This window comes from Ceratina calcarata, unplaced genomic scaffold, assembly GCF_001652005.2.
Source record: "Ceratina calcarata isolate Rehan_Ccalc_2016 unplaced genomic scaffold, ASM165200v1 scaffold162.2, whole genome shotgun sequence".
Lineage (NCBI taxonomy): Eukaryota > Metazoa > Arthropoda > Insecta > Hymenoptera > Apidae > Ceratina > Ceratina calcarata.
The window spans coordinates 568,841-581,385 of record NW_017137499.1 but is presented as its reverse complement, the minus strand read 5'-3'; the positions used below and the strand labels follow the sequence as shown (position 1 = coordinate 581,385).

The following is a 12,545-nucleotide window of genomic DNA, read 5'->3' as shown; positions in this document are numbered from 1 at the left end:
GTTAAAGAGTTATTGACAAAAAACGAAAAAACAGTTTTTTGCAAATAACTCGTAAACTATCGATGCTAGCAACAAACTTTTATATGGAAATTGTAGATCTCGTCGTCCTCTACAAGAAAGGTCCTATGCAATTTTTCCGTATGTCCATCCGTTTGGGAGTTATTGGCAAAAAACGAAAATTTCGCGAAATTTGAAGGGGTACCCCTTGGAAAAATCTCGGAAAAATCGAAAATTTTTTTTTTCTCGAAATATTGAAAAATGCTTCAAGTGAAAGTTGTAGGTGATACTATTACCCATGAAAAATTTGAAATCACTATAATTTAACCTTTGAGTAGTAATAGGAATCTATAATAACAAATTCAATATGCTAGCATTGTTTAAGTTATACATCCTTAAAAATCCTTGTTCGTCACAAAAAGAGGATCAGGATTAAAACGAGGAACGTCAGACAGTCTATTATACCGGATGCAGCTGAGGACGTGTGTTAATTTCTCGCTTGTCCAGTGTTACAGAAATTAAGTTATCGGTCGTAAATACCTAAAAGAGACTGCAGGGAGGTTATCAGCGAGCGGACGCGACGGTAAGGCGCTCAACATTCGTCTGTGGCGTTGGGGCATTGCTATCGCACTGTCCAGTCCTGACCCTGCCTTTACTCAGCCCGGCTTTACATGGACGGCTCCGTTGTACACTGCGATCTCGACAAATTCATCGTTGCTACGCGTCGCGTAGATTATACGCGCTCCTACCGCGTGCACGCCGTATCGGCCACGGCATTCCGAATGTAAACCCCCTTTTTGTGCAATATTTTAGCTCAGGTCAAAGTAATAGGCGGCTCAACCGTGGGCGGGAGCTTAAATCGTAAGCCGCTTGACGGCATTTTACTTTCTCGTCGTCGCAGGATTTGTCGAATACATTAAATGTTATGGAGATTCTATTAAACAGGCGCTCTTTATACGTTTTTAAAGAATAACAAGGTGTACTACTCTATCAGAAAGGATTTAGTCCAGTGTATGTACCTAATACATGACATAACAGTAAGTGAAGATCTGCGAACCGTCAACGTGCAAAATACTGTTGCAATGAATTATTCAACATTAGAAGCTTTTAGCCAGTATTCGATGCTTTTGTTCCAAAACGTTGCGCCGTCGGTTTCAAGAGAAAAGATTTTCAATTACCGAGGACATTTATACTTTTGAAATCGTACGACGGTAGATTTTCTTTCCTTGGAGCTCGAAATTATTTCTCTTTCGCTTTTCGAAAGAGTTTCAACGTTTTGTCAGCAGGATCCTCTCTCCCATTGTTAACCGTCGACAAAGACTGATTGCAACCGGACCGGTCGGCCGTACCGGATCCTTCGATCACGCGGAAACGAATCCACGGATTCAGCGAAATACTTTTCCTCGATAAATGACGCCGACGTAATGGATGTCGTTGCCGTCTGATATTAAATGGTCAGAGACCTCTTTCTCTCGTTAACCAACGCATCCTTCGGCCCGAAACAATGAACGTTTACCCGGGCTGAATGGACTAGTCCGTGGCGCATTGTGCTGCCTTTGAATTGTAATCATTGTACATCTGCTCGCGTGGTAGAACGAGAATGGTTTCAGAGAAAAAGGCGCTCCGCGAGCACGAAAGAATAAGTATTTTGAATGGTAGCTGCGCAGCAGTTCAAGGCTAACTAGATCGAAGCCAGTCGTCGCCGTTCTCACGCGAAAATTTTCGTCGTCCGCGAGACGGCCTCCTCTCCACATTTTTAAGTCACAAAGGGACGAGCGCGCGTAGCACGACCACCGCACGCGGTTTCGAAAACTAGTTTCGGGGTCCGGGCGCGCGCGTTATAACCCTCAAACAGGAAGCCGCTTCTAATTACCAACGAAATTCCGAGAATGTGCGCGCGCGGTCGTAATTATTTGCTGATTAAACAGACGTTTTAACCGATTCCCACGCACCAACGAGCGACTAATTATAATCTTGACGCGTCAAAGGGAGCCCCGGGATTGAAATTATTCCCAGGAAGTCCTGTTTTCATGACTTCATCAACCGATGCGTGCGCGTGACCGCGTACACTCGCATGCCGAGGTTCAATTTAATAACCAAGAGTTCGATACACCTTTCGCTATCGCCCTTAAATCCAAGCCATTACGTTCACCGAGCGGTTGCGATTTAACTCCTTCCCTTAGCTACTCTACTGACTTAAACTGTTGGACTTGCGACTTTAGGGGATTACCAGCGAATTTACTGAACTCTCATGCTCGGCGAACTACTGCAGCCGTTTAAGCTCGCTCCGATTATTTCCAAATTATCTTTAAGCGTCCGTGTTACGAAGAAAATTCTGTTATTTAGAGAACCTTCTTTAAATCAAAGAAGTAGCCTTACATTCGTCTTGATCTCTTATACTCTCAGGACTGGCGAATTCTATTGCACAGAAAGCTTTCCAAATTGAACTACTGTAGGAAATTTTTTTTAGAAAATGTTAAACGCACCGAGTTTCTCTAAGGAAAATATTATGACACATTAATAGTTGCAATGAATGAGAAGCAGCAAGAAATAATTTCCCTGCTGTTTCATCGTTGTCTGGTGCTCCGAACGTTTGAACCGAAAAGAGGGAGAACAAAAAAAGTAGATGAAACAAAAAAGTATGCAAAAAATCTGTGCATGTAGGAATTCCGTTCTTTTGGCGGAAATTTGATGCTGATGTGTCGGCTTTCGGTCGGCGCACGATACATTTATTGATCCTGTGGCATCAAACGTTTACGAGTCGCTCTTTGAACGCGAGAAGATGAAAGCTTCGACGCCCGACAAGTGCACGCGTGGCTTAAGCACGCTTCTCTATTTTTGCTCTACAACACCACGCCTTTGATGCACATTATCAGGACTCGCCTTTTATTCAGACGGCCCCGAAACGCTCCGCGAGTCTTTTAAAATTCAACGTTGCGCTGCTGCCGCGCCGGAAGTCACGGCTCAATTTTACGTTTGTGTTTCTAGCTCTGACAAATGCACCACGTCGGTTTGTCAACTCCGTCGCACTAAAAGTACCTTCGATATTGATTTTCCTATTCTTTCATCTTCGCGGTTTCAAGAAAGTATCAAACACAATAAAATTCTTTTATGCGACGAAACTTGCTTTCTTTCAAATGACTAAGTAAATTAAACGTTCGTTGCATCTATACGACACCGGGAAAGATATGTAAATTTCAGCGACGATGACACAACGAAGTTATAATGAAATTCTGTGTTACCAGTACGGATTATTCGCGAGTGCAGAAGTGGTCGGGCCAGAGTCCATGAGCGAATTACGAAACTAATACGACGCAAAATCGATCAGGAAAATTATATAGGCCACTTCGCGGCTCGTTGTTCGGAACTTCTCCGTTCGTTTGATCGATCCTAGCGCAGCGCGAACGATGATTGAATCGAAGTTAGACTCGGTTTCGCAGCCACGAAGATCGGCGAGAAGAAGAAAATAGAATCCATATATCCTGGTGACCGAGTCTGACGAGTATTAGGTAATAAAACCAAGGGCACTCGAGCCGAACCGCTGCCGAGCGGTTTTTATCGCGCAGCATGCTTCAGATTTCGGCTCCGATCGTAAAACTCCACCCTAAAATCTTACCCCCTCTTCGAGAAACCGAGCTATTTCACGAAATACCTCCGAGTATAACGTATCCCGGCGAACTCGTTCTACGGAGCGTTGATAAGTTTCTCTACGACAGAGTCTCCAGTAAAATTAGAGCAAATTGCCAGGTCTGCTTCCTAAAACGGATTGCACGGCTCTGACCAAATCGTACATTTACATATAGGCAGGCAGAACTACTCACGTACAATTCAATAACATGCACGCGGCTTAAGTAAAAGTCTTACGGTTTGTATATAAATTAAAAAGATATATGAACCTGAAGATCGTATTGACAAATAATGTTTGCATTAGTATCTTCAAACTACTATGATCCACGTCTCTCCCGTTATCAAGCGACTAAGGGCTTTCTTTTCTTCCGCGAGACGGGCATATCCGGCAGGGATGTTATTTAACGAACGTAAAAAGCGAGCGCGAAGGAAGACCTCTAATCACGTGTCTCCACTAGGAGGGCACGTAGAAACTCAATAACGACGTAAATTCGATCACGTCGGGCAAGACGTGGCGCATTCAACAGCCGTTTGCCACGTCACAAACAGCGCGAAAGGGTAGGAGAAAGGAAGAGAGAGGAGAGAGAGAGAATGGGGCGAATTGAACGTAAGGATACCATTGTGATGTCTCACTGAATCGCGCACAACAGAAACACCATTAAGACCGGTTTGCACCATTTCAATTAGAACGTAAACCGACGGCTGAGACGGCATTGATTTCGACGTTAACGTCGCAGCGCTCGTAATTAGCTACCTTTGATTAGGCTTGATTAGAGGGAAAGAGGGTAGGACCGATCGATCGAAAAATAATTACGGTTTCGTATTCCAGTAGAAATGCGATTTATAGTCGACGAGCCTGGATATTTCGCGGCAGCCTAACCGAAACATGTAACTAATTTTCGATGCAATCATGTCCTGGACGTTTTCGCTGCGAATATTCTAATCCGGCTGCCTGATTAATTCCACCAGTCGCTGCGGGCAATTTCTACCGGGGATCGTGGTATAAATTCTGCTAAATCCTCGCTGAAACGTGGATTCGAACCGATGTAATGAACATCTGAGTCAGGTTCGTGAAATTGACTGTTTTCTGAATATTGTTTGTGAATTTTTATATTTTTAATGACGCTGGGATAAAGAGAGGGCAATCTTTTAAGTCAGGTGTGAAATTGATTTTCATCCGTTTAAGTGTAACGTTACGTTGGCTCGTGTCGCGGTGTTGTTTTATTATGAAAAATATCTATCCGATACGGTGGCGGAGGGAACGCGAGCACGGACACATTGTGATGCGACGATGTTATCGCGTATTAACACGTCACATTGGAACAGCACGACGTGTACCTTAAATGAGGCACACGCGGGGTTCGATGCAATATGCATTTCCACACATTTTCCATCGATCGGGCGTGTAAACACAGGGGAACCGGAATGGCGTGGCACGGCACGACGACAACGCGACGGCCAATGATAGCGCGGCGATACGAGCCGCTACGCGCTGCGGGTATAAATCACCGCACAATGCGTCCCGTCGTGTCACTGATCATTGCGTTAATCATATTCAGCCGTTTAGTTGAAACAAAGATTGAAAGTAAACGTTCCCGTGCGTGTCGCTGGCAATCAGGGAAGCTGTGACTTGTTCGTGTACAAGGTTGAAGAATAATTATCCACTGATTTATCGAGGTGATACCCCGATTCTTAGAAAGAGAAACAATACGTAATAGAGTAAAACTGTCAGAGTGCATGATAGAATATGTTAGCGCGAATCATCAGCGAAATATCAGAACGTCCAAGTAGCTTTGTAATAAAAATAATAATAAACTTCTCTACTTCATGAATCTATTTGAATTTCTATGTATCGAGAATATTGCGTACGGAACGAGATCATTGCCAATCGTATTTTTACATGAAGTAATGGAAACGAAGCGATCTCAGGAGAGCATAGCTTAAACAATTGCGAAAGGGACGGGAAGAATTTAAACATGATCTAACGGTCAAACCTCCGGTTACCTCTGTTAACACAAGTCTTGGGTACGCACAGTAACGTGGGATTAATTAACGACTCGTGTAGAGCGCATGGACCGAATGCATGTCGACCTCCGTGTCTGTGTTCACCGAGATAGAAACCTCAACTCTCTGTCGGCTGTGCACACACGCGAGTAATCTTTGTCAAGGAAGTAGCAGAAATTTCAAATTATCTTCGATCATGTAACGGTGCTCCCATTATGTCTGATTATTCCATATCGAAAAGGATATTACAATAATTAAAGAATGCCGTCATTTGTCCAATTGAAAAGTCGGCAGAACAATGAAAAATAGGATTAACAATAAAAAAGGGGAATGCGGAATTTTCACTGAGTGAATGGGAGAAATCAAATTCTGTTATTCAATGCGATTATTCATAACCGGAAAATTTTAACGATCAGTGCAAAACAATTTTTGCATTCTTTTGTTTTGTTCGATAAATGAATGCAAAGAAAGGTGAAGGGAAATGAGTGAAAAATTCCTTTCGCCAAGCACGCGTAATTGCATCGGGATCGTATTTCCATGTGAACGTAATTTAGCCAGCTCGCCTTTGACGTTATCTGCTCCCAAGAGATCGAAAACAAGGTCGCTTCTAAATCAACTCTGCTCGAGATACAGAATTTTCCGCGCTGAATATCAGCTATCGTTGAACTAACCTCGACTCGAACTAAATACATCATAATTCGCGAATACCTGCCCCTGATTTAATTCATCTTCGTTCGGAAGACAAAATTAAAATAAGCCTCGGAGGTATTTACAAGTAGATATAATTCATGATTCAACAATTTTAATACGCTTTATACGAATGATTTCTGGATTGGTTTCTGTACATATAGCTCTAAGAAAAATGTATAAAATTTAAAATAAATTTTATTAAACATTCCCTAAACAGGTACGCTGTTCACTTTCCCGAAGAGCGCTAGTCATTCCAGTCAATATGATCGCGATTCATGTCGAATTATTATACAAAATACAACGAGAGGCGGGGGTGTTAATTAATAATCGCTTCTGATCGCGAGGCACGCAGGACACGCGAATCATCGTGCTGGAATTGCGTGCACGCACACCGAGCATGCGGGCGAGGATGCTCGATTAACCCGGCGCGGCGCGGAAAAGGAAGAGAACAGGATAGCCAGTCGGCCGGGATACCTTGTGGGTACGTACAGGGGGTGGCTGGTGGTTTGGAAAATACGAGCGCGTATCGGGTATTGGGAAAATGTTTCTCGTTTCGCGTTACGATAAAACAGCATCACGATTGCGTCCCTTCTGTGCCCTCTTCTCCTGTTTTTTTCTTCCGGTATCGTACGCCGATCGCGACGCGACGCGGAGCCGATCGTTTTCTGAAAAACGTTGCTCATAATTGTCGCCCCGTCTGCTGCAGCATCGTCGTCGACCACCGCCGTTAATTAACGACAGGAACCGGCGTCTCGTGACTCTCTCTCGTCCCGTGATTCATTGATCGAAACGACGCGTTGTGGTTGCTCTCGTTCTCGTCTTTCCGTTCACCGGTTAATTCCGGTTATTTTCCCGACGTTTGAAAAAACAAGAAGAATGTGAAGCGAAGGTGTGTTCGACGGTTGAAATTGGAGACGAGGGAAGGAAAGTCGCGGAAAATTAATCGTTATCGACGGATCGATTACCCCGGAACAGGCCGCGTGAATAATGCAATACGTAATCGTTTGATTAATAATACAACGGAGATGTCGGCGTTCCTGCATTTACGGGAAATTAGGGGTGTTCGTGCGGCGATGCGGTATTATTCGTATATGAATAGTAATTTTCTATGAAATCGAGAATGCGGCTGGTGATATTTATAATTGATTAGGCGATTAACGCGATAATTGCAACGTTATGCGGCTCGGTTCTGATTACGCGACGCATTTGCTTCCGTACTTAAACATTTAAATTTATCAAACTGGTTTCCTAAATATTTCAACCGGAACGTGTACACCACCAATTTCAAACGATATCACGAAAAAAAATCGTATCAACTTTCTATAAACTTCTGAAAAAGTCTACGGAGATAGAAAAACTCATGAAAAATCCAATCGCTTTCGGGCAAACAAATGGTGCGCCGTTCCCACCAAAAATAATTCTATAGCGCGAGCATTCTTTCGAAAACTAACGCAAAAAACTTTCAATCTCATCTTCGACCTGGCAAAACCTGAAAACAGTGTTATCGACGTGTCGCTGGTGCATTCAGCAAACACAGTGGCGCCTCGCGAAATTACATTTCGCGTTTCGGAGCGGACAGAGAGCGAGGAGAGTCAGGGAGAGAGAAAGAGAGAAGCAGAGAGTGACGCAAAAAAGAATGTCAATCTGGCGTGGAAGGAAAGTCGTGACAAATATCAAACAGTGAGAGAGGGCCGAGAAAACGGGCGAGAGGAAACTCGAAGACTCTCTCCCTATGTGTTCGCAGCGATGCGACGAGGACCGTGCATACACGCTTAGCTGAACGCAGGGGATGAAAGTGGTCGGTCAGTCGGTCCGAGTCACCTACTTTTGCATCTCGCTCGTTTGTCAACGGCGCCGGAGGGTATGACGGCGTGACGGGGGGTGGTGCACGGTATCCTCAGAACCGGGACCACCCCGTCCGGCGTGCTCGCCGGCAGGAATTTAAAAGCGTTTCGATGTAAACAGTCCTAGTTACTTGCGAATTCGGCTGTCTAATTCCTCCGAATGGCTACGCGTGATGGTTTTAACTTCATCCTATCGCGATTAACACTCAACTCCACCAATCTCGTTCGACCTACTCGCATTACGTATACGATTTCCAGTCGGTACATTAAAAGTGAAAAGAGAATAAGACACATTGATTTTGTTTTCTTCCTAAATTTTATAACTCATTGATTGGAAATTATTGGATACTAAATAACAAATAAATTCGAAATCATGTCGTGATCACTAATCACTACGTTCGAATGTTGTCTACTGCGAGAACTGCGTTAAGTGATATCAGACGTATATAGTCAGACAAGAACAAGAGTGTAACTGAGCACTGCGACACGCACGCAGGATTTATTTCACGGTGCAATCTAAAACCAAAGAGTAGTATTTCTTCTTCCGCAATAGAGTTCTTCACCTGTCTGCGAGTAACCTGCGACCAGTTTTTATAAGGTTTCTGGCTTTCCCCTCTAACGAGCTTCCTTTTTGTCAATATCATGATTACTACTCCAATCAGAGTTCTTTTTTAAAACAATATCACGAAATCTAATTAATTACCATAACTGAATAATTTATATCGTACAGATTCGTTTTACACTCAGACACAGCCGAATCACGACACAATGGAAGTTTTAACGATACAATAAAGTCACCAAAACAGACGAACGCAAAAAGGTTGACGGGAAACAAACCTCATCCGATTATTATCATTGATATCAAAGTCCAAAGGCGCGCGCGGCTTGCGGAAGACAGAATTCGTAGCCGCGCGGGCGGTCGCTGTGAATAATTATTTGCAAAGCGGATTAACTTCCCTCCCGCTTCATCTGGCCGCGAGGAATCCTAAGTAGCTTGAACTCGCGCCGCGAAATTCCAATTCCTCGAACCTTTTTCCCCTCTCCAAACGCCGAGGGAATGTTTCGTTCGCGTCGCACTGTTTTAATTCAACTCCTGTGGAATAACGAGTTGGAGTCCCGGGTCGCGTTTCCAGTTTGTTGTCTGCCGATACAGAGCCAGACGACCGCCCCGAAATCCGCTTAACTTCCTTTTGCTCGCGCAAAGCGGCCACGGAACGAGCAAACCGAGCTTCTTTTCACGAGCGGGGAAATCCTCGGCGTGTGTGTGTACCTCGCGTTTGTGTGTGCACGTGCAACAGGAGAGAACGCTGCATGCACGTCACGCTGTAGTAGCAAACTTTTCTCCGGCGCGTACAGGGGTCTGACTTTCGAGGATCCTGTCCGCGGAGAAGGAGAGAGAGAGAAAAAAAAAAAAAAACGGGCGGCAATCGCCTCGGTTGTATCGCCTCCGAGAAAAAGTCCGACCCTCGAGCGAGCAAGTTCAGGGACTGCAGCGGCAACGGCAGCAGTTCAGAAGCGTCGTTCCACGAGTAATAATACGTTTCGTCGGCGCGCAACGTTTAATCAACAGCCCGTGCGCCCGACCACCGCGCCCACCGCCTTTCAGGAAACTTTTCACGCGGCCCGATGAAAAATATTTATTGCGTTCATACGTCCCGTCTAGCCTCGCCGTTGGCTTTTCATTACTTCATCGCGCGGTCCGAGTGTTTTCATTGGAAAGTTCACACCGTCCGACGCTCAAGATTTCATGACAAATTTATGGAATATTGCGACACGAATTAATGAGCCGAGGTGTCGCGCGTCTGATAATAACTGCGAGACAGTTCTGTTTAATTTTACCGTTCGACATTTACCGACAGAAACGATAAATCTGACACAATGCAGTTGGATAATACTCAATTCTATTCCCCGTTTACTTCTGCAAATAGCAGACACTGAAATAACAAAAACCGCGAGCCTAAGGCCGAACGTTATCACTCGAGTCAGAAGAGAAGTTCGCGTCTCGTACTCGGTCATAAATTCCAGCTTCCGTAGCCGACAGTCAGGTATCTTGGTTTTTGTTTACGCGTGATATACGAGCGAATCTACGGCTCCTCGCGATACTCGGAGAAATACGTGTACGTCGGTCTCGTGCGTACGTGCTCGAGCGCTGGATGCAATCCACGCGAATTGAAACTTATTGTTAGTTGATCGCGATAGAATCGTTCTCCGGAGGAGAAGAAAAGAGGAGGAGGAGGAGGGCGGATACGAGAGGAAAGGAAAAAGAGGATACACGCTCGGGTATGAGTATAGGCAGGGCGGAAGAGCGAGACAGGCAGTGAGAATTTGAAGCCGCGGATCATCCACGCAACCATTGGAGTCGATACTCTCGATAACGTTGTTCGCTCGGCGTAATAAAGCGGAATGAAAAAAATCGGTCGCGACCTAAATCTCGGTCACGTTATATCGCCCTATCACTCGACGCATCAGCGAACACGTTAATGATCGTTTTTTAATATATGCAACACGACTCGATGCGCTCATGAAAAAGAAAAAAAAATGGAAACTGTTACTTCTTCTTCTCGGGCGCGGCAAGAATTAATTAAAAATCCCATCGACTAGATTGTATACTTTAAATCGAGGAAAGCGATTTTCATCGCGAAATAAATTGAAACCGAGCTTCGAGGAAACAGGCCTGTCGTACTCGTCTGACTGCTTGCAGGATAAAGGGGGCGTTTGTCCGCGATTGGACAAAGGGAAAGATAGCTGCACAGAGGAAGTAGGTTAACGTATTTAAAATCGCGATACAAAGTGACTACGGAATAGATGGAGACGGCCTCGAAAGATTGACGGCGGATCGTACATCGGCATCTTCGTTTGAGAAACGGCGTACAGTTTTTCGAGCGGAGTTCCTGGATCTACCATAATGCAAGCTACGCTAGAATCCGTTCAATCGGCCCGTTGAAAGAAGAAAATAATAATTATTGAACGGCGGTCGCGAGGCGGGAACTTAGAAAGTAACGATCTCGTTATCGTTTCGCTTGGAGAGCCGAAGGACTTAAGATAATAACTTTGCTTGGGAAGAGCGGGGAACGTAATAAGGAACTAGAGTGCGCCCTCCCCGGTGAAAAGGAAATAGTATTCTCTGCCCTCCGCTGCGCCGGTCCGATGGACCACTCAACTTATTAATTCCATTAATAATTCCTTCATCCGATTTGACGCACCGGCACGGCACGCCGCGCCGCGATTCTTAACAAGCTACCGCACCACGTCCACCGAAAGTGGAATGGGAACATCGGCGACGGGCGGAAACTTTTTATCCCCGCGTTTCCAATGTAAGAAATCCGACGGCCGGACTTTTCTTCTCGTCGTCGAATCCTATCAACCGACTTCCTTCGCAGACGATGGAAGAAAGTTGCCCGGCGACTCGCGCGAAAACAAGAAAACGACGAGCACGACCGGGAAAAAGGAAAGGAAAAGAGAGAAAGAGAGAGGCGGCGGGGATGGAAAAATCGAACAACACGCGACAAGGCCATGAAAGGATCCGACGCATCAGAAATGATGCTCTCCGAGCGAAGGATTTCGGAAGTTGTCCGAGAGAAGTTGAAGGGAGCGTAGCTTCACCCGAACGTCATCTACGCGAAACTTTTCGGTCACTGCACATTGTCCGATGAAATAAACGGTGCAAGAGATAAGGGGAAAACAAGAGGAAAGAAGGCAAGGTGGAATGGGAGATCCACCGGCCCGGGTTAGCCCGTCTCTATCCGACGGATGACGTCCAGGATCAAGCTCCACCCACACGCACGCCTGCAGCTTGCACACAAGGTATTTACTCACACGTACACGCCCACACTTATGTGTACATACACGTGCATACTTTCGTACATGTATGTACGTATGTACATGCACAAGAAGAGATACGAGCATATAAACGTCGATACACTGCATAGACACATTCACCGAGAGACACAATTTTCTGTGACTTGCTTGTTTTCCCTGTATTCACCCTCCGCGACAAGATACATAGATACGATTACACGGGCAAAGAATTTCATTTCATTTTTTTTTTGTCGACGCTTTAATAAAATCACTGTACCTTCTCTGGGGTGATGAGCGGCGTGATGTACGTGGTGACCGCCGTCGTGTACACTTTTCGATGACTTCGGGTGCTGCAGGTCACTCAGTACTGCCGCGAGTACCGAGTGCCGTGCGATCAACGCTATGGCTTTCCTCCGCGAAAGGAGAAACGAACGGCCGTGAAGCCGACGTCGTCTCGTGTCACACGCTCGCGCTTTGTGAGCACAGGCGCGTGTATCTTTGTTCCGTACGGCGCCCAGGAGATGTTGACGTCGCGATCGTTTCGATACGGCTCTCGTGCGTGGATCTGTCCCTGATCCTTCGGTC

At 45.4% G+C, this 12,545-nt stretch overlaps 1 protein-coding gene across 11 annotated transcripts in view; it reads right to left on the bottom strand.

Moving 5' to 3' along the window:
• The window catches only part of Rbp6 (RNA-binding protein 6), a 626,456-nt gene that overhangs the window by 183,261 nt on the left and 430,650 nt on the right, over nucleotides 1–12,545 (bottom strand). Inside the window, exon 1 of one of the 11 annotated variants that reach the window (XM_026819816.1) lies at nucleotides 12,238–12,316. The exons of the other annotated variants lie outside the window; for them this stretch is intronic. The gene's annotated coding sequence lies outside the window, so the exon portion shown is untranslated. Of the gene's footprint in view, nucleotides 1–12,237; nucleotides 12,317–12,545 lie in introns of those variants that run through there. 11 annotated transcript variants of the gene reach the window in all.